This window comes from Erythrolamprus reginae, chromosome 2 (genome assembly GCF_031021105.1).
Source record: "Erythrolamprus reginae isolate rEryReg1 chromosome 2, rEryReg1.hap1, whole genome shotgun sequence".
In the NCBI taxonomy this organism is placed as follows: Eukaryota; Metazoa; Chordata; class Lepidosauria; order Squamata; family Dipsadidae; genus Erythrolamprus; species Erythrolamprus reginae.
Window position 1 is genome coordinate 202,669,815 of NC_091951.1, and position 22,071 is coordinate 202,691,885.

At 41.8% G+C, this 22,071-nt stretch overlaps 1 long non-coding RNA gene across 2 annotated transcripts in view; it reads left to right on the forward strand.

The window, feature by feature from the left end:
- The first annotated feature begins 465 nt into the window (after positions 1 to 465).
- The window catches only part of LOC139161759 (uncharacterized), a 41,604-nt gene continuing 19,998 nt past the window's right edge, over positions 466 to 22,071 (forward strand). For both annotated transcript variants that reach the window (XR_011558154.1, XR_011558153.1), the window contains exon 1: positions 466 to 622. This is a non-coding gene — a long non-coding RNA (uncharacterized lncRNA). The remainder of the gene's footprint in view (positions 623 to 22,071) is intronic.

Genomic DNA, 22,071 nt, shown 5'->3' on the forward strand with positions numbered 1-22,071 from the left:
TGCTAGACTGTGTTTAAATTAGAGGGAAGTGTGAAACGCCATTTGGGGGTTGTGGTTGTTTTTTTGGGGGGCGACCACACCCTGGTTACTGATGAGAGAGCAAGGGGAGGGGGCTGAGTGGGTTTGTCAAATGGGGGCCTTCCAGAGATGTGGAATTGCCGTTCTCATTATGCCAGGATAGAGAAAGATCCGAGCGATGGTCCTATTAGGGGCAATGGGGAGGCTTGGGTTTCAAGATTCCTTCCAAATAATGTAGGGAAACTACATTACCACCCCTCCCTGTCTGCTATTTGTGGCAAAACACATTCCAGAACTGTGGGGCTTAGGCTAGGGATGTTGCTTGCTACATCTTTTGCTGCTTACGTGTATTTTTAAAATGTATTTATTTGCTTCATCTTAAAGCTCTCTTGTGGCCTGCACAATGGCCTCTGCATGACTAGAGTAGCTCTCTTTGTTCAGTCCACAGGTCTCCTTGTTCAGAAAAACCCTGTGCAATAAGGAAGGTTGTGTTGGATGAATGTAACCGTCTGCCCAGCCCACCGATATGCCTCGGAGAAACCATTTCCTTGCTTTTCCTTGGAGGTTGATATTCAGAGATTAAGATGCTTCTGATCCAGAAACGGTAAATGTCCAGCAATGGTAGTCAATGACATACGCTTGTTTGTATGTTTCCCAGCATTATTTATTTTGAAAAATCAATCAAGGTGATCAACATACTTAGTACAGTGGTACCTCTACCTAAGAATGCCTCTACTTACGAACTTTTCTAGATAAGAACTGGGTGTTCAAGATTTTTTTGCCTCTTCTCAAGAACCATTTTCCACTTACAAATCCGAGCCTCCCAAACTGGAAAAGGCAGGGAGAAGCCTCCTTGGGACCTCTCTAGGATATCCTGGGAGGAAACAGGGCCAGAAAACGCGGGGAGAAGCCTCTGTGGGGCCTCTCTAGGAATCTCCTGGGAGGAAACAGGGCCGGAAAACGCAGGGAGAAGCCTCTGTGAGGCTTCCAGCCTGGTGCCTTAAGCACTAGACCAAATTGGTTCAGTTTGTCACAAACGTGGCTTAAATTAATAGACATGTACATTCTTTTTCTGTCCTGACTGATTGGTGGGAGACCATTGTCCCGTCTGCAGCCATTTGCAATTGATGCTTACCTCTCAATCCCTTTGCAGTGTGGGTATGTTGTGATGCCTAAAGATAGTTTCGGACAACTCTAAATCAACTCTTAAGAGTTGTGGTGGCGCAGTGGTTAGAATGGGGTACTGCAGGCTACTTCTCCTGACTATTGGCTGTCTGCAGTTTGGCAGTTTGATTCTCACCTGTTGAAAGTTGACTCAGCCTTGCATCCTTCCAAGGTCAGTAAAATGAGGAGCCAGATTGTCGGTGGGCAATATGCTGACTCTGTAAACCGCTTAGAGAGGGCTGTTAAAGCCCTGCGAAGCGGTATATACGTCTGCTCTTGCTATTTCTCTGCTGCATTGCAAGTTGAAACGATGATGACGTTGATTCTTTTTATAGGAGAAGTTCATTTACAAAAGTCTGCCTAAATAACTGCAGAATTGGAACCTTTTACTTATTTGCAACCCCCCTTTTTTTTCTCCACTTGCAGTAGGAGGGGGAAGGGCATTAAAATAATTTTCCGCTTTAGACCCAAGTGATATAAAATCCAGATGCCACCTACGGTTTAATTCTCCTTCATAGGAAGAAATACTCTTACGAGAAGCAGGCAAACTGGAGTGCTAAAAACACCAGTAGCCCGATCCTAGATTTCTGAAAAGGGAATACAGTGTTCCCTCGATTTTCGCGGGGGATGCGTTCCGAGGCCGCCCGCGAAAGTCGAATATCCGCAAAGTAGAGATGCGGAAGTAAATACACTATTTTTGGCTATGAACAGTATCACAAGCCTTCCCTTAACACTTTATTACAATTTCCTAAATTACAATAACCCTAAATTACAATTTCCCATTCCATTTGCAACCATTTAGATTATTACTCACCACGTTTATTTATTAAAGTTTATTAAAAAAAATATTTATTAAAGGCAGACGAAATGATGTCATCGGGTGAGAAAAACCGTGGTATAGGGAAAAAACCCCTGCGAAGTATTTTTTTATTAATATTTTTTAAAAACCGTGGTATAGACTTTTCCCAAAGTTTGAACCCGCGAAAATCGAGGGAACACTGTACAGCTAGTCCTTAGTTTAGTGACTATCTCCTTTAGTGATGAGGGTTTGCAACTATGCTGGTGATTTAAAAAAGTAACTTTATGACAAATCCTTGCATGTGCAACCTTCCGTAAAGCAAAAGAAATCTGGAAAAAAATATCGTAAACATGGTCCTGGTTTCACTTAGCTTTTCTTAATGGCTGAGTTGCCAAATGAGGACTACCTGCAACTGAATTGATGAAATAGTGCTTGTATTTGGAATATGTTTTTATGATTGTTTTCATTTCCATCTTTGGTTCCCTTCCAAACCAGCATAATGTCCTTCAAGGGTGTTGCAAGGCCAGCATGGCTCAACACCACAATATGTTCGACTGCGAGGTTGTTTGCGGGTGGAGCTCAAGCCTACACATCCTGCCCCAGGGCCCAGAGTGCCATTCTCCTGGATTGCATTACCGCAGTTCACTATATCCTTCCCAGCTTTTTTTAAAAAGCACGGAAATCTTTATTCTGTTTCAACAGCAGCTCAGGCTGGATTGTTAACAGCCTCTCTTTTGATTCTAGCCGCTTCCCCCAAGCCTCTTCTCAGGCAGGAAAGCAATTAACCATGTTAAAGCCTTTATTAATGCTTCCAGGAACCCACAAGGTGAGGCCTAATGAAGCAGGGAAGTACGGTTGCAGTATGTGTGGTTTGGTGTCTGTGGCAAAGGGAGGGCGATTGGCAGGATTCATCTGCAAGTCAGTCAGACTCCTTAGCTCAGAAGACCTTGGAGTACTCATATCAAATGACCTAAATGCCAAAGCCCATTGCAACAACATCGCCCAAAAGGCTTCAAGAGTTGTTAACCTAATGCTACGTAGCTTCTGCTCCGGTAATCTCACACTACTAACCAGAGCATACAAATCTTTCGCCAGACCAATCCTTGAATACAGCTCATCTGTCTGGAACCCACACCGCATTTCGGACCTAAAAACCCTAGAAAATGTCCAGAGATACTTTACCACTCCTCCACTCGCAACAGAATACCCTACAAAACTAGACTTACAATCCTAGGTTTAGAAAGCTTAGAACTACATCGTCTTAAACACAACCTAAACATAACCCATAAAATCATCTGCTAGAACGTCCTTTCTGTCAATGACTACTTCAGCTTCAACCACAACAACACACGAGCACACAACAGATACAAACTTAATGTAAATCATTCCAAACACGACTGCAGAAAATACAACTTTAGTAACCGAGTAGTTGATGCATGGAATTCACTACCAGACTCTGTAGTATCATCTCCTAACCCCCAAAACTTTACCTTTAGACTATCCACTGTTGACCTCTCCCAATTCCTAAGAGGTCAGTAAGGGGCGTGCATAAGTGCACCAGTGTGCCTTCCGTCCCCTGTTCTAATGTTTCTCTTTTACTAGTATCATATATATAAATATTATATCTTTGTATACCACCAATATGTACATGACAAAACAAATAAATAAATAAAATAAATAAAAGATACAAGGTCATTCAGGTATGGATAATGGACACAGGCTGTATTTGCATGGCACTAAATCACAGGTTTGCTAACCACATTGAAATCCTAACTATTGGCAAACCCATCCAGTGCCTTTAGTTCAAATCAGCCATGAGCAGGCCTGTTTTGTGAACACTCCCTCTTACAAGTCCAAGCTTCTACCTCTTAGTTTACATGAAACAATTCCATCTAGTGAAAACAATTTCAGTAATGGTGTCTGATCCAAAGCCAGCTTTCTCGCACCTGGGGCTGTGTCAGTGTACATTAGAGCATAGATGCCACGGGTGAAATGCTTGAAGCTCCAAATATGGTTAGACTCCAAGTCCCAGCTTCTTCCAGCATCAAGTTGTTAACCTGGAACTTTTTTGTCTTTAGCTTTTTGGATAAAGGTGTTAATAGCATTTTAGCATGGCATCCTTGCTTCCTTTTGAAATTTGAGAGACCATGTTTTCTTTAGAGCAAAGCCATATTTTTAATGAGTAAAAAATAGCCTATTTTGAAAGTCCTTGAATAGATTTGCACGTATTAATAGAATAGAATATAATTTTTTATTGGCCAAGTGTGATTGCACACACAAGGAGTTTATCTTTGGTGCAGATGCTCTCGGTTTACATAAAAGAAAAGAGACATTGGTCAAGAATCATGAGGTACAACACGATGATTGTCATAGGGGTCAAATGAGCAATGAGGAAGCAATCAATATTAACAAAAATCTTAAGGATACAAGCAGCAAGTTACAGTCATAACGGGAGGAAATGGGTGATAGGAATGATGAGAAAAAACTAATAGTAATAGTAGTGCAGACTTAGTAAATAGTTTGACAGTGCTGAGGGAATTATTTGTTTAGCAGAATGATGGCATTTGGGGGGGAAATTGTTCGTGTCTAGTTGTCTTGGTGTGCAGTGCTCTGTAGCTATGTTTTGAGGGTAGGAGTTGAAACAGTTTATGTCCAGGATGCGAGGGGTCAGTAAATATTTTCCCCTCCCTCTTTTTGACTCGTGCAGTATACAGGCCCTCAATGGAAGGTTGGCAGCAATTGTTTTTTCTGCAGTTCTGATTTTCCTCTGAAGTCTGTGTCGGTCTTGTTGGATTACAGAACCAAACCAGACAGTGATAGAGGTGCAGATGACAGATTCAATGATTCATCTGTAGAACTTTATCAGCAGCTGCTTGGGCAGTTTGAGCTTCCTGATTTGGTGCAGAAAGTATTACGTCCAGCTGCAAACTTAAATGGCAAAGGGGAAGGATGTAAAGCATTAATTTGCCACTAGTAGGATGTTATGTAAAATCAGTTTTTTCTATTGTCTAATTCTTATGGTCTAACTCAGGGGCTCCCAACTTTTTGGACAGCAGGGACTGGTTCCATAGAGAGAGATTTTTCTACGGATTAGAGGGGGCGTGGTTGCGCATGCTGCCTATATCCTGCCGAGTGTGTCATGGATCAATGCCAGTCCATGGAATGGGAGTGGGGAGACCCTTGCTCTAACGAATGTATCTTATTGTTTGAGTTGTTTCCTGCTGATGCATCACAAATATAGAACATATGTATCATTGGTGTCTATATCCTACAACAAGACTTAACCTTTACCCACAGTAGATGAAGGAAAAGCTTTTTTTTTTTTTTAATCTGAAGTCGTTATGATTCACGCTGTTGGGAGGGGCGAAAAAGCCACTTTGCAAAGTTAGTCTCTCTCCAAAATTCAGAGATTAAGTTTTAATTAGTTCCATGCCAAACTCTGGAGTCTGAGTTTTAAAGTCAACAGGGTAATAAGCTATCAGGGGCTATTGGGACTGCAGTTCAACAGTGTCAGGCCGAAGCCATCGTTGACTTGGAGAATTTGGCCTGCCGCACTTTATGCTTTAGAATGTGTTCTTGCTGTGGAAACGTGGGAGGGGCTGTTGCATGAGGGTTGTAGAGATGCAGCCATAATAAATTCCTTGTAGATTCTCAAGGTCATCCTTTGTTCAGCAGCAGTCCAGAAGCTGGTGGGAGTAACAGACACGTTTGGCAGAAGAAGAAGACTGGTCAACGTGAACTTTGAGGAATGTTGTGCCTTGGACTCTGATTTAATTTCGGATCTATTTGGAACCCTGATACAAAGTCTAACACATGATGAATAGCAATAGCACTTAAACTTATATACTACTTCACAGTGCTTTGCAGTCCTCCCACTAAGATCATTTTTAATGAAAATTTATCTGTTTATCTATCTATCTATCTATCTATCTATCTATCTATCTATCTATCTATCTATCTATCTATGTATCTATTTGATTTTTTTAATGCCACCCTTCTCCTTAGACTCAGGGCGGCTTACAACATGTTAGCAATAGCGCTTTTTAACAGAGCCAGCCTATTACCCCCACAATCCAGGTCCTCATTTTACCCACATCGGATGGATGGAAGGCTGAGTCAACCTTGAGCTGGTGATGAGATTATGAAATTATTAAATTATGGACAAGTATGAAAATTATGGAGTTATGGACAAGAATGTTGATTTGTCAAACATACTTGACGCAAAGGCAGACTGAATAAAATAAAATCCTGAAAACTGGTTGATTTATAACGACTACCTTACTACGTGGAAGGAGCTCATTTACATGAGCCCTTAAAAGTCAAACATCCTCACAAATTATGTAGTTCTATCACCTTGCCATCTTTGAAGAAGGAAGTGATGCCTTTTGATGAATGACGTTATTTTAAATTCTTTGAATTATTCTGAGCTAAAAAATATAAATGTAGAATCCCCCACCCAAGATGAACCATAAACTCCGTATTTCCCTAATTCACTTTTTTAAAAAAAAGTCTTTAGCTCCATTTCGATCCCATCTGAGGCTCTCCAGATTATAAAATAAAGGCAATATCCCATCCTTGGGTAAGACTCCCATCTTTAAATTAGTCAAATAATAATTTGCAAAGGCTGGCACATATAGTCCAGAGGAAAAAAACTATTTGGTTTTATTTCATTTTTTTAGGTTTTTATTGATTTTGATAGAGCAGAGGGCCCTCCTTCAAAGGACCATGCTTGCTGTCCAATAAAATAGAGCTGAAAAGATCAGGGATCTTACAGGATACATCTAAAGCAAAAGTCAGAAGGCAAGGATTTGCTTGAGCTTGTGAGCCTTTAAAAATATTACCCTGCCAATGGAGATAAGCTGCTTCCTTCTTTTGCTATTACTGTAGAGGCTGACCTGTTAATATACAGCAGGGTGGGCAATTAATTTTGCCATGGGGCCGCATGAGAAATTGGGATGGTTTTAGAGGGTCAGGTTAATATAATAAACTTATACCCAATACTGTATATTATTGCGTAGAACTGAGTTAATTATATTATAATTATAAATTATAATTATATATTATATTATACTATATACTGTATATACAGTATTATATATATAATTATATATTATAATTATAAATTAATTGCCCACTCCTTCCTTCCTTCCTTCCTTCCTTCCTTCCTTCCTTCCTTCCTTCCTTCCTTCCTTCCTTCCTTCCTTCCTTCCTTCTTCCCTCCATTTCTCCTTCCTTCCTTCTCCAGATGGAGAGAAGCTTCTGTCTCTCTGATTTTCTCTGCCTTTTATTTCTGCTTTTGGGCAGTTCTTTACTTCTTTTTCAAAACATTCCTTTCAGGTGCCTCTCTTCAACTATGAAAAACATAGTGGAGGCTTTGCCTGAAAGTAGCTTTGGATTCCTTTTCTTCCTCCTACTCCCTTTACCCCCCCCTGAGAGGTGGGGTGGGGATTTGCTTTAAATTTCTTGCAAAGGCCAATGAAACAAATGAACAATTAAAAAATGAGCATTTATTGGACTTTTACAAAAGGGCATGGAAAGAGAATTTCTCCTTCCTTCCTCCCTCCCTCCATTTCTCCTTCCTTCCTTCCTCCCTCCATTTCTCCTCCCTTCCTACCTCCGTGGGCCGGTCATAGACAGCGGGCGGGCCGCATCCGGCCCCCGGGCCGCACTTTGCCCGGGTCTGATATACAGTAACTACTTTGTTAAGGAAGAGGGGCAGGCATTAAAGTAATATAGAGTAAACCCACAACAAACTCTCTAATTGCCAGGCTTTTATTTATGTTCCTTTATGGAAATTTGCTGTGGGAAAGACTACTAAGTTGACCGCAGCAGTAGAAGGGCTGGAGGAGTTTATGGAAGCAGGAGCATGTGAAGAAATGTTTCTTAATTTCTTCATGATCTGCTGAATGCTACCCTCTTGCACCAATCCGGGGTCAAAGACCTGGAGCAGATTAATAGCGGTCTCTACCTTTGCAATGCAAAACATTACAGCATGTTTATGCAATAGCTCAGGAGGCAGCATCGCGAAACAGTACCCATCTTGGGAATTGTGCTTTTGACAAGGCGTACGTTAGGCGGCAGTCACTTACCGTAATCAAGGGGGAACATATGTTTTGGGGCAAGTACACCCCCATATGTTTCAAATCCGGTAAGTAGGTAAAAGTCATGTGTCACTTTGCCTGGAAATTCATTGATAGGAAAGAGCAGACAGAAAGCATAGCCCACCATTGGCCTTTTCCAGCAGAAACATATGCGAATGCGCAGTTATGATAGCTCAATTTATTGCTTCGGCAGCATCTGCATTTTTTCTCCCCGCTATGCTTATTTAACAATATTTTGAATATACGTAGCTAATGTGGATGCAGTGGGTTTGCAGTTTGGACTTTTTTGCTTTATTTTGTATTCCAGCTTGTGCTACTCAAGGAACCTCCTTAGGGTCCCAAAGAAGAACAAAAGGCGTCTTATTTCTCCATGTAAAGTGAGACCAAATGTAGTGGAGAGCCACGTTTTAGTGTTTCAATCTGTTCCAAGGCAGCTAAAAAGTCTCTGGGACGTTCTTACTACTTTTAAAAGACTTGCAAACATACCTTTGGAAAGAACTTCTTGTTCCAATAGCTAATTTATTTCTTTACAGTTAGATCTTAAGTTAACCTCATACCCTAAAAACCAACATTAGCAACTTTTAATATAACCTGACTCCAACAGAGGCTGGGGAATTCTGGGAGTTGAAGTCTACATACTGTATCTTAAAATTGCCAATACTGCCCTAGAGGTTTGGAGTTGAAGATTTGACTTATTCTTTCAAATCAGCATGTGGAGTTGCCCTTCTCGTCATTAGTGCATTCTTAGTTATCTGCAGTTGTTCTCACAATTCTTCTCCCCTTTCCAACCTGGAATTTCAATCTTCCACTAGGTCTTCCTCTGCTATATAATTCCCTGAACACTGTCAAACTATTTACTAAGTCTGCACTACTATTACTACTAATTTTTTCTCATCATTCCTATCACCCATCTCCTCTCACTTATGACTCTATGACTGTAACTTTTTGCTTGTATCCTTAAGATTTTTATTAATATTGATTGTTTCCTGGTTGCTTATTTGACCCCTATGACAATCGTTAAGTGTTGCTGTGATTGGCTTGCAGCCAGGCCCTCTGGCAATGGACTTTGGACCTGATGAACTGGGACCATCTGGGCACGATCGGCCTGTGTGGCTGTCGGAGGTGTCAGTCAGCGAGCCGGAGGAGGAGGGAGAGTCTGGGTGTGAGGAGCCTACAGATGCTATAGAACCCCCAACTGGGGATTTGCAGCCCCTAACTGGGGATTTGCCAGGGTCTGAGTAGGAGGAAGAGGAGATAAGGGACCCGATCCTGAATGTATGGGTGAGAAGGTTGCGGGGACAGCAGGAGCAGTTAAGAAAGCTCAGAAAGAGGAAGTGAGCTCAGCTGTGCAATCTGCACTCCCCGAGAGTATATAAGGGGAAGGAGTTGGAAGGTGCTCTTTGCAAGAACATACATTTGTCAAGAATCATGACGTTGTTCTGTCCTGCTTGGCAGCCAGCCGGTAATTAACCCCAAATTAAAACTCAAACACAAAGTTTTCAAAAAGAATAAGAGTCTATTTACGAGATGTTTGTTGAACTGCACAAACACAAACCAAAACAATGTCTTTTCCTCTGCCAAAATCCAGGCATGAGGCCAACTTGATAAGATAAAGTCACACACTCTTGCTTCTCAGCCAAAAGTCTACTCAGATTATTATTAACTCTATGAATGTCCGGTACTGTATCCAGGTTTGTCAGGCAAAAACACTTCTCCTCCAGGGGCACGAACGTTGGTTTTTCTTTTCTGTACACTGAGAACATATGTACCAAAGACAAATTCCTTGTGTGTCCAATCAGACTTGGTCAATAAAGAAGTCTGTCTGTCTGTCTGTCTATATTTATTATTTATTTATTTATTAGATTTGTATGCCACCCCTCTCCATAGACTCGGGGCGGCTAATAACAATAATAAAACAACATATAACAAATCTAATATTTAAAATAACTAAAAACCCTTATTAAAAACCAAACATACACACAAATAATAATAATAATAATAATAATAATAATAATAATAATTTATTAGATTTGTGTGCCGCCCCTCTCCGAAGACTCGGGGTGGTTCACAACAATAATAAAACAATATTACAATGAAACAAATCTAATATTAAAAACATATAAAACCCCATCATTTAAAACCATGCAGCACACACATATCAAACATGAAATATAAAAGCCTGGGGGAGATGTCTCAGTTCCTCCATGCCTGGCGATACAGGTGGGTCTTAAGATATACCATGCATAAATTGTATAGGCCTGGTGGGAAGAAAATCTCAATTCCCCCATGCCTGACGACAAAGGTGGGTTTTAAGGAGCTTACGAAAGGCAAAGAGGGTGGGGGCAATTCTGATCTCTGGGGGGAGCTGGTTCCAGAGGGTTGGGGCCACCACAGAGAAGGCTCTTCCCCTGGGTCCCGCCAAACGACATTGTTTAGTCGACAGGACCCGGAGAAAGACAACTCTGTTGGACCTAACTGGTAGCTGGGATTCATGCGGCAGAAGGCGGTCCCAGAAGTAATCTGGTCCTATGCCATGAAGGGCTTTATAGGTCATAACCAACACTTTGAATTGTGACCGGAAACTGATCGGCAACCACTGCAGACTGCGGAGTGTTGGTGTAACATGGGCATACCTAGGGAAGCCCATGATTGCTCTCGCAGCTGCATTCTGCACGATCTGAAGTTTCCGAACACTTTTCAAAGGTAGCCCCATGTAGAGAGCATTACTGTAGTCGAGCCTCGAGGTGATGAGGGCATGAGTGACTGAGCAGTGACTCCCGGTCCAAATAGGGCCGCAACTGGTGCACCAGGGGAACCTGGGCAAACGCCCCCCTCGCCACAGCTGAAAGATGTTTCTCTAATGTGAGCTGTGGATCGAGGAGGACGCCCAAGTTGCGGACCCTCTCTGAGGGGGTCAGTGATTCCCCCCCAGGGTGATGGACAGACAGATGGAATTGTCCCTGGGAGGCAAAATCCACAGCTACTCCGTCTTATCAGGGTTGAGTTTGAGTCTGTTGACACCATCCAGACCCCAACAGCCTCCAGGCACCGGCACATCACATCCACTGCTTCGTTGACTGGACATGGGGTGGAGATGTACAACTGGGTATCATCCGCATACTGATGATACCTCACCCCATGCCCTTGGATGATCTTGCCCAACGGTTTCATGTAGATATTAAATAGCAGGGGGGAGAAGACCAATCCCTAAGGCACCCCACAAGGGAGAGAGATCCCTCGAGGTCGACCTCTGACCCCCCACTAACACCAACTGCGACCGACCGGAGAGGTAGGAGGAGAACAGTGCCTCCCACTCCCAACGCCCCTAAGCTAAAGATCAAGAACCGTAAGATGGAAGCCCCTGGAAAACACCCCTGCAAGAATATCTCATCAGGCTTTTCCATAGGTGGCCCTTGACTGTTCAAAGTTACCACACTGAAATAAGTGACCTATGACTTTTTTTTCACATTTAACTACCGTTGCAGCATCCTTGTGGTCATGTGATCTAAATTAAGAAGCTTGGCGGTTGGTTCATATTTAAGATGGTTGCAGTGTCCTGAGGTCATGCGATCACCTACGATAGCAATAGCATTTTAGACTTATATACCGATTCATAGTGTTTTTACAGACCTCTCTAAGAGGTTTACAGAATCAGCATATCACCCCCAACTATCTAGGTCCTCATTTTACCCACTTGGGAAGGATGGAAGGCTGAGTCAACCTTGAGCCAGATTTGAACTGCTGAACTACAGCTAGCAGTTGGCTGAAATAGCCTGCAGTGCTGCACTCTAACCACTGCGCCACCCTGGCTTTTCCCTTCTAACAAGATCTTCTGACAAGCAAAGTCAATGGGAAAACCAGATTCACTTAACCAAATTATTAACAACTGCAATGGTTTACTTTAACCACTGTGGCAAGAAAGATTGTAAAATGGGGCAAAACTCACTTAACAACAACAGAAGTTTTGGGCTCAGTTGTGATCATAAGCCGAGGACTGTCAGTGTTGTTTTTCTAGATAAATTAGACAGGGCAATTTTTCCTTGCTGGAGAAAGGACGGGGAACATCAAGTTTACCAGCAGCTGGTATTGTTTTGCTTGGTGTTTTGATGTCAATGTGGGTGGATTATTTCTTTTTTCTAATGGCATTTTCAACAGCAGAACCTTATTTGCATGCTTCCTCAATGAATTACAGTGATCCCCCGGGTATTGCGATCCCGATCATTGCGAAACGGCTATATGGCGATTTTTCAACCCGGAAGTAAAAACACCATCTGCGCTTCCGTGCCCTTTTTTCTATGGCCACGCATGCGTAGATGGCGCCAGGCAGATCAGCTGCTGGGCGGCTTCCCTGGGTCTTCCCCCTCTTGCTGGCGGGAGGGCGAGCGGCGGGCATCAGCGAGGAGTTTGCGTGGGCGGCAGGGAAACCCCAGCGCCGCTTCCCAGCTGAGTCCCGAAGCCAAACGCGGAAGTTCGCCTTTGCCTTCTGGCTTCAGGACTCAGCTGGGAAGCGGCGCGAGCGAACGGCGTGGGTGGGCGAGTGACGGGCGAGTGGCGGGCGCGCGGGCAGGCAGGCGGCGGACAAGACAAGCGGCGGGCGGACAAGACAAGCGGCGGGCGCGGCAGCAGCGAGGAGTTTGCGTGGGTGGCGGGGAAACCCCAATCTTCGGCTCCTCGCTGCTGTGGCGGAAGTAAAAACACCATCTGCGCATGCGCAGATGGTGTTTTTACTTCTGCAGCGCTACTTCGCGAAAAACCGATCATTGCGAGGGGTCCTGGAACGGAACCCTCGCAATAATCGGGGGACCACTGTATATCCTCTTTTTTTAAAGTGAGGCCCTTCCTCTTTTCTTGCTTTCTTCTTCCTTTTGTGTAAGTAGAACTTTCCTTTCCTTTCCTTTCTTTTATTTCCTTTCCTTTCTCTCCTCCTCTCTTCCCCTCCCCTTCCATTCCCATTCCCATTCCCTTGCCCTCCCTCCTTCCCTTCAGTTCCCCTCCCTTCTTCCGGAATACTTCCACTACTGTGAAAACTATTGCATCCATCCCTGAAATAGAAGTCAGTGACTTGCTAATGTCTCACTTCCCCCAATGGGATGCCCCACTGTGACTAGGCCGGGAGCCATATTAGCATCATTTGAGCAACTATCAAAGGACCCACTACCCCAAAGGTGGAGGCAACCAGGCCCAAAGGGGGTGAGGGGAGGATTCCACTGGAAGATAAATGAAATGCTTACATTCTTTCTCTGCCTTTGGGTTGCTACCTGCTGGGTCAGTCCTGACCATTTTGCTGTAAACAGACCCACTTTATTCAAACCTCCTTTTGTCTCATTTTCTCAGGACTACTATCCACCACCATTTTACTGACATCTGAGGAGATGAGAGGCACGATACGCTCAACCCAATTTAGACAACAACAAGTGATATAATTTTGCAGAGCAAATGCATACAGTGTACCTAGTCTGGGCCCTTTGCTTGGTTTGGATGGCGAGAAGGCCTTAAAAACATGGCTTTGCTGGCCGGCCTAGGGCCCTTGAGTGACAACACTCAGTTCCGGCCACCAGTTTGAATGAATGATGGATGAGACCTTTTAATATTGGGATTTTTTTAATTTTGTAGTGTTGTTTTATCTTTGTACGCTGCCCTGAGTCTGTCAGGCGAAGGGTGGTTTATAAATTGAAACAATAAATAAATAAATATGGAACCAACTCCCCCCTGAGGTATTGCTCCCACCCGATTGGCTTTTCACAAGGCCGCTAAGACCTGGCCATATTGTATGAATGTTACGTATGCATGTTGATGGGTTAGTTACCGTATTATGATTTTTAATTAAGATTTTATAGTTTAATTTTTATATTTGACTTCTTATTGTTTTTTGTAATTTTTATACTGTTGTAAGCCGCTCTGAGTCCTGGCATAGAAGTCAGATGGATGGATGGGTGGATGGAAGGATGGATGGATGGATGGATGGATGGATGGATGGATGGATAGATAGATAGATAGATATAGATGATAGATGATAGATAGATAGATATAGATATAGATAGATGATAGATAGATAGATATAGATAGATAGATATAGATAGATAGATAGATAGATATAGATGATAGATAGATAGATAGATAGATAGACACAGATGATAGATAGATAGATACAGATGATAGATAGATAAATATAGATGATAGATAGATATAGATGATAGATAGATATAGATGATAGATAGATAGATAGATATAGATGATAGATATAGATAGATAGAAATAGATAGATATAGATATAGATGATAGATAGATATAGATAGATAGATAGATAGATAGATAGATAGATATAGATGATAGATAGATATAGATATAGATAGATAGATAGATAGATATAGATGATAGATGATAGAAATAGATGATAGATGATAGATAGATATAGATAGATAGATAGATAGATATAGATGATAGATAGATAGATAGATAAAGATAGATAGATATAGATAGATAGATATAGATGATAGATGGATAGAAATAGATAGATAAATAAATATAGATATAGATGATAGATAGATATAGATGATAGATAGATATAGATGATAGATAGATATAGATGATAGATAGATAGATATAGATGATAGATAGATAGATAGATAGATAGATAGATAGAGATAAATGAGAGAGAGAGAGAGAGAGAGAGAGAGAGAGAGAGAGATTCAAAGTCACTCTCTGGAATACTCCTGTTATCTGGAGTAAAGGAACAGTTGAGTTTTGGCAGATTGTGGTGTGAAACAGATCATTAACTGTTGAGGAAAGAGCAGTAGAACAGGCAGAGAAACTGAGGCAGGGATGGGCAGGAAGAAGGGTTCAAGGAGCTCAGCCTCCAAGCCCCACCATTCCTTTGGCTGCTCCCCTCAGGTCAAAAATCCTCTTGCGAAACATTTTTGCTTCCTTTGGCAGATGGAAAATAATTCCATTTCACTTCCCTACCTCTGTGCTCCTGCTCCCGGCTTCCTGCGCAAGAGTCTACTTTTATTTAGCCGGCCTCACTGCAGTGAAAGATTTGGTCGTTTCAGACTGGGATCCGCTATAATAATCATGAGTCTTGCTGACTTAAGTTTTGCATTTCCCACTAGGCTGCCAGGACTGGGGTTGGAGGGAGGGAGAATGCTGAGTTATAGCTGTAGAAACCTGAGCTTCAACAGGATTTGGATTGCTACTGCATTGTTTAGATACTATTACAGGCCAAGGAGCGGAGAGGTTGCAAGGCAGGTCTGTTTCCACTTGGAGCCCCCGTCTGTCCTCCTGATACAGATTTATTTTTATTTTATTTATTTATTTATTTTGTCCAATAAACAATAATACACAATGAAAGTTATAGAGGATATAGTAGAGAAGAAATACGAGATATAGGAGAGACTATAGGACAGGGGACGGAAGGCACTCTAGTGCACTTATGTACGTACGCCCCTTACTGACCTCTTAGGGATCTGGAGAGGTCAACCGTGGATAGTCTAAGGGTAAAATGTTGGGGGTTAGGGGATGATACTACGGAGTCCGGTAATGAGTTCCACTCTTCAACAACCCGATTACTAAAGTCATATTTTTTACAGTCAAGTTTGGAGCGGTTAATGTTAAGCTTGAATCTGTTGTGTGCTCTTGTGTTGTTGTGGTTGAAGCTGAAGTAGTCTTTGACAGGCAGGACATTGCAACATATGATGTTGCGGGCAATACTTAGACCATGTTTAAGGCGTCGTAGTTCTAAGCTTTCAAGACCCATGATTGTAAGTCTAGTTTCGTAGGGTATTCTATTTCGAGTAGAGGAATGAAGGGCTCTTCTGGTGAAGTATCTTTGAACATTTTCAAGGGTGTTAATGTCTGAGATGCAATATGGGTTCCAAACAGATGAGCTGTATTCGAGGATGGGTCTGGCGAAAGTTTTGTAAGCTCTAGTAAGTAGTGTGAGATTTCCAGAGCAAAAGTTACATAGGATTAGATTAACAACTTTTGAGGCCTTCTTAGATTAAGCTAAGCCTTCGCCCAATTTGGGATTCCTGTCTCAATAAAGTTGGGAGGACGGCAGTCCATAAAAAGCTCTCCTGAAACGAGTCGAACCGAAGAGCAGGAGAGTAAATTCATTCTTCCTTCCCTCTCCTCATTCTGAGATCATTGCCCTCCGCCCACCCACCCACCCACAACCCTTTTGCAGGATTTATATCTTGGCTTCTTTTTCTCTCTCTCTCTGGATTTTTTTTTTTTTGAGACAGAAACAATAAAAATTCATTTACGAGGCCATTAGCGACGGCTGGTGGGTGAAATCACCGCTGGGGTGAGGGGAGAGGCAAAAGAGAGCTATGACAGGCCTTGGGTAGGATTGATGCTCGGCCCCCTCCCACCACAGCCACCCTGCTCTTGATAAAACGTTATGTGTGGCGCTGCCAGCCACTAATGGACGCCAGCAACTGGTGACGGCATGAATCACACATCGTGGCAATTCGGGAAATGTAACTACACAGCAACTCTTCTCTCCTTACCCCCCTCCGCCCCCTCCCCAACTCCCTTGGATGAAGTAGAAAGGCAGATGTGAGCCTACGGGAAGTGTTTTTGGAAAGGCTGACCCAAATGACGGAGGCAGTGTGCTCTTCACAACATCTTCGGCAATCTACTCTGGCAAGGCCTGGCTCATAAAAGGGAGTACTATATAAATCAGACAAGCGCAGGCAACTCGGAATTCCAGAGGACACTTTCTAAATCAGTTCGGACTCAGAAAGTCGGAGAGACAGAACAGCGCGGCTCAAAAACCCTGTTAAAGGTCTGGACTAGTGTTTCCCAGCCTTGGTAACTTGAATGCTGGTTGGGGAATTCTGGGAGTTGAAGTCCAGATATCTTCAAGTTGCCAAGGTTGGGAAACACTGGTCTGGACTGCATTTGAAACAGTTTGTTATTTTTCACCCAACTCTGTGGTTAAGAAGTGCACTTGGACAAGCACACTCCTCCAAGAGAATAGCGGGCTTGAGGAAGCTGAATTTTCTTCACTTAACCTTAATAAGAGGTCTTATTAAGAAGTAGGATGCTTGGCTGCATAGCTAGAGGTATAATAAGCAGGAAGAGGGAGATTGTGATCCCGCTATATAGAGCGCTGGTGAGACCACATTTGGAATACTGTGTTCAGTTCTGGAGACCTCAGCTACAAAAAGATATTGACAAAATTGAACGGGTCCAAAAACGGGCTACAAGAATGGTGGAAGGTCTTAAGCATAAAACGTATCAGGAAAGACTTAATGAAATCAATCTGTATAGTCTGGAGGACAGAAGGAAAAGGGGGGACATGATCGAAACATTTAAATATGTCAAAGGGTTAAATAAATTTCAGGAGGGGAGTGTTTTTAATAGAAAAGTGAACACAAGAACAAGGGGACACAATCTGAAGTTAGTTGGGGGAAAGATCAAAAGCAACATGAGAAAATATTATTTTACTGAAAGAGTAGTAGATACTTGGAACAAACTTCCAGCAGACATGGTTGGTAAATCCACAGTAACTGAATTGAAACATGCCTGGGATAAACATATATCCATCCTAAGATAAAAATACAGGAAATAGTATAAGGGCAGACTAGATGGATCATGAGGTTTTTTTCTCCCATCAGTCTTCTATGTTTCTATGTCTTCAAACTTGGCAACTTTAAGGCTTGTGGACTTCAACTCCCAGAATTCCCCAGGCAGCTAATCTGACCTCTGAAAAGTAGCAACAATGAAAATGTTAAACAAATACACTGCTCAAAAAAATAAAAATAAAGGGAACACTCAAATAACACATCCTAGATCTGAATGAATGAAATATTCTCATTGAATACTTTGTTCTGTACAAAGTTGATTGTGCACAACAGCATGTGAAATTCATTGTCAGTCTGTTTTGCTTCCTAAGTGGATAGTTCGATTTCACAGAAGTTTGATTTACTTGGAGTTATATTGTGTTGTTTAAGTGTTCCCTTTATTTTTCTGAGCAGTGTATATATGTAAACAGTGATGGTCAGGAACACAGTTCCGGTAGCAAAATTTGGAGCTCCACCCCAGAGCACCCAATTTGTACTGAAAGATGTTGAAACAAAATGCATAAGCCACGCCCACAGTGTGGTAGTAAAATTTTTGGTAGCCCATCACTGTACGTAAGCCTATTGTGGAGATTATGCTACTATTTTCGTGCACTTTCTGCCTCAAAATGTAATTTCTGTTCCACTTCAATTTACCAACTGAAGCAGGACACTTCATTCAGCTAAGCAAACATCTGTCTTTCTTTATTCGTCAGCTGTGTGATTTATATCCTGCTTAACTACTGAATCTAAGCACTCAAGACAGCTCAAACTGATATCTCGTTCCCAATGCACACATGCCTACTACATCAACTATATATAACCAACGGGGAGTATGTACACTCCCTTAATTCATGTTTAGGCATGGTAGTGACAGCTTCTGTATCTGCATTAATATAAAAATGGACTACTGTAATTTGTTCTGCTTTGGACTACCCCTGGAGGCCAAGTGGAGCCTTCTGCTGGCATTATAACACCGGTATTACAGCATAAGTAAATAAACCTGCCACTTTGTTTCTGGGTGCAATTCAATGTGGGAATAGTAATTTATAAATCTCCATATAATCCAGAGGCCTGTCAGACTTGTAAATTGCTTGCTCCGAGTAGAATCTTCCTGACCAAGGTAATCAGATTAACAAGCATTGAAAGGGACCTTGTAGGTCATCTGGTGCAGTGTTTCCCAACCTTGGCAACTTGAAGATATCTGGACTTCAACTCCCAGAATTCCCCAGCCAGCATTCGCTGGCTGGGGAATTCTGGGAGTTGAAGTCCAAATACCTTCAAGTTGCCAAGGTTGGGAAACACTGATCTAGTGCACTGTTGCATGTGCAATGCCCCTCCTGACATCTCGTCCTGCACATGCATGTGCAAACTATCACGCAGGAATATGCGGAGCCCCCCCCTGTTTTGGCCTCCCATCCCAAAACAGCGGTGGGAGGGAGTGACAGCCTCCTTTCCCCAAATGGAGCCGTGAAATGGGGAAAGCCTTGCGTGCCCCACCAGAGATCTGGAAAGGCGTGGGCTGCAGAAAATGAGGAAAAAGCATGCAAGAGTCTGACCCGAAAATCAGCTGGTCGGCGGGAGGCATGCACACATGCACAGTGGAGCTGAGCTGGTCAACGGCTCGCCTGCCTGCAGAGGGCTTCACATGCCATTTGTGGCACGTCTGCTGTAGGTTCACCATCATGGCCCTACATCATTTCTGACAGATGGCAGTCCAGTCTCTTCTTGGAAGCTTCCAGTGATGAAGCTCTCAAAGCCTCTGTTCCATGGGTTGATTGTTCCACCAAGCTATCTCCATGAGGTGTGGTGGGAGAAGACCATGGGAACAAACAGGTTGAACTCTTAATAGCTGGAAAGACAAAGGCTGCTTGGCTCTGTTTAGACAGGTAATTTGGGCATTGAAATTTTGATGATGATGCAATGTACTTGAGACTCACCTATTGAAGGCTATTAGAATAGAATAGAATAGAATAATTTAATGGCCAAGTGTGATTGGACACACAAGGAATTGGACTTTGGTGCATATGCTCTCAGTGTACATAAAAGAAAAAGACATATTTGTCAAGAATCATAATGATTGTCATAGAGGTCAAATAAGCAACGAGGAAACAATATTAATAAAAATCTTAAGGATACAAGCAACAAGTTACAGTCATACAGTCATGAGTTGAATGAAGTGGGTGATAGGAATGATGAGAAAGAACTAGTAGTAATAGTAGTGCAGACTTAGTAAATAATTTGACAGTGCTGAGGGAATTATTTGGTTAATTTTAATAATTATTTGGTAATAATTAATTATTACCCACTTGCATTATTTTTGATGATCATGTTTTATTACTTTTACAAGCCACTTAAAATTTTGTTTTGAAGTGGCATGGGAACATTTGTAATGCAGGTAGTCCTTGGGTTATGACCGCAATTGAGCCCAAAATTTACGTTGCTAAGTGAAACATTTGTTTGGTTAGTTTTGCCCCATTAGTTTTGCCCCATTTTACAAACTTCTCTTGCCACTGTTAAGTGAATCACTGCATTGGTTAAGTTAATGACTAACAGGGTTGTTAAGCAAACCTGGCTTCCCTGTTGACTGTTTGTCAGAAGGGTTGCAAAAGCTGATCCCATGACTGCAGGACAGCGTATAACGGTCATAAATATGAGTCAGTTGTCAGACAGCCGAATTTTTATCACGTGACCATGGGGAATGCTGCAACAGTCCTAAGTGTGAAAAACAGTTAAGTCATTTTTTCAGTGTTGCAACTTTGAACGGTCACTAAATAAATTGTTGTAAATCGAGGACTGCCTGCATATATAAAATGTAATATACTGCTCAAAATAATAAAGGGAACACTGAAATAACACATCCTAGATTTGAATGAATGAAGTATTCTCATTGAATATTCCATTTGCACAACTATTCCATTTGCACAACTGCATGTGAAACTGACTGTCAATCAGTGTTGCTTCCTAAGTTGACGGTTTCATTTACTTGGAGTTATATTCTGTTGTTTAAGTGTTCCTTTTATTTTTGGGAGCGGCTTCAGGATTGGAGTATGAGAGTAGCCAGCCTTAGCTGATGCTGTGATGCGGTGAACCTAGGATTTTCTCCCTCTGCTATGTTTAGTCTACTCCTAAGCTATGGCAACACCCTGTTTACTACTGCTGTCTTCTCTTCTGCAGCTGCCCAGCTGATCCGTTGCAAAATTCCCGCTGGATCTAGGAGAAATATGGAAGTGTCCAGAATTGCATCAATCTTAGTACATGAGTAAGCAGGCAGGAACTTCTGCAGGGTAGGACAGCTAGCTGTAAAAAAGGCTAGCCTTGCTATTTTCACTGCTTTTCTTTTTCTCTATTCTTACCTTGATGTTCAATGTTTAGGCAAATTAGTAGAAAGATTGAAACACCATATTTCTAGATATTTAAAATAACATCATTCTTCCCCATCAATAAACAATTGTTAAATAGTAATTTTTTCCCTTCTGAATGCTACCAAATATGTGCAGCACAAGCACAGCTCCATTCATCGGTGCTGAGAAAGTTAATACATATAAGTAGTAAATACAATTTGCCCATTAGTTGGGGAAATCAAGGCAACTCTTAATTATGCCTTCTTTTTGCATTTTGCATACTTTTCCAAAGGGACAGGGCACTTCTACAGAATCAACATTAGAAAGAAATATTCAAGGCCACAGAATCTAACCTTATATTCAGTGCAGAAATTAAATTAAATATGGTAAATTAAAGTTATTTTACCGATATAAATTAGACAGATATCTGCCTAGTTTTCTGTTGAATATAACAAATATAGAGAAGTTCACCATTGCTTTGAGCAAATGGTTACACTCTCAAGCTGTTCATAATATTTTTTATAACTATTTTCCAGAATCTGTTTCCTTACATTTGATTCTGTGTTGTGCCTTCTGGAACAACAGAACAAGTCACGAATTCCTTCACTCCTTCGGTTTTTAAAGAGTGTCACCATATCTTCCACCTATTTTCCTCACATCTTCTGAAGATTTAAACTTTTCAAGCTCTTCAATCTTCATATTTTTAAAATTGTAGTACCTTGATATTCCTGCTGCTTTCCTCTATAAATCTGTCTTCAATCTGTCTGAATCTAGACTGGTGCAAAATTCAAGATCAGAGAGTCTAACCAATGCGGAATATAATAGAAGTGCTACTTCTCATGATTAGAAACTATACTCTTTTTTTTTGACATCGAGGATGAATAATATTTGTTAGCAACAAATCACACTGCCAGTTCAAATTTAGCTTGCAATCAATAACTATTGCATTTTTTCCACCAGTGCCAAGTATCCTTCATTCTATAGCTGGGCATTTGCATTTAATTGATTCAGAGTTGTATAGCCAACTATCTAAGAACCACACATAATTATATAAAAATAAGATATCATACAAAAATAAATTT